We start from the raw sequence: 812 nt of genomic DNA on the forward strand, positions 1-812 counted from the left end.
GGGATCTATAAGTGATGGTAGATATGGGCTTAACTGTTAGGTTTATGGTATACAGTACGTATAGCAGAATCAGCAGCCATCCCCAACTCAGAGCTGAAGGAAACGAATGCCTAAATGCCAGCTCTCCTGGAATGTACAGCAGGATTCCCCAAAAATGGGAGATTTACTGTAACAAGTCTCTTTGAATATGTCAAAAGCACCCAAAGAGTCACAAGTAGCATATTTCCCCTCCTATACAGAGTATTAATTGGTGAAGGAGTTAATAATTGTTAAAATTATTTTATTCTCTATAGTGGATGCTTTCCTGAAACGGAAAGTACTTGCAAGCAGCATAATACAAAGAATAGCAGGTTTACCCAGAATCCTTTGCAGTAGGCGGAGCTATGCAAATAATCTCTTTCCACCCCAGTCTAATCCACAGCGCTTGGAACCGCCAAGCGTGCAATGCTGCGGATTAGTTCAATTCAATTCAAATGAGCTTTATTGGCAGGACTAAGTACATGTTAGCATTGCCAAATGCTTCTGATTGATTAGTTGCTTGCTTGCTGATGATTAGTTTCTAAATTTACACAGCCAACCAATTCCTACCTGTGGACACGTGTTTCGGGCTTTAGGCCCTCATCAGCACAGGGCTGGAATTGGTTGGCTGTATGGAGTGGGGCTCGGTGAGCAAGCGATACATACATGCTAGCCACCTTAGGGAGAGACCCAAGTTGGGCTAAATGTAGCGGGACGAAAGAGACCGAAAAGCCCTCTACTTAAAGGAAATACATAGTGGATGCTTTCCTGAAACGGAAAGTACTTGCAAGCAG

Source organism: Ranitomeya imitator, chromosome 6 (genome assembly GCF_032444005.1).
Source record: "Ranitomeya imitator isolate aRanImi1 chromosome 6, aRanImi1.pri, whole genome shotgun sequence".
Classification (NCBI taxonomy): domain Eukaryota; kingdom Metazoa; phylum Chordata; class Amphibia; order Anura; family Dendrobatidae; genus Ranitomeya; species Ranitomeya imitator.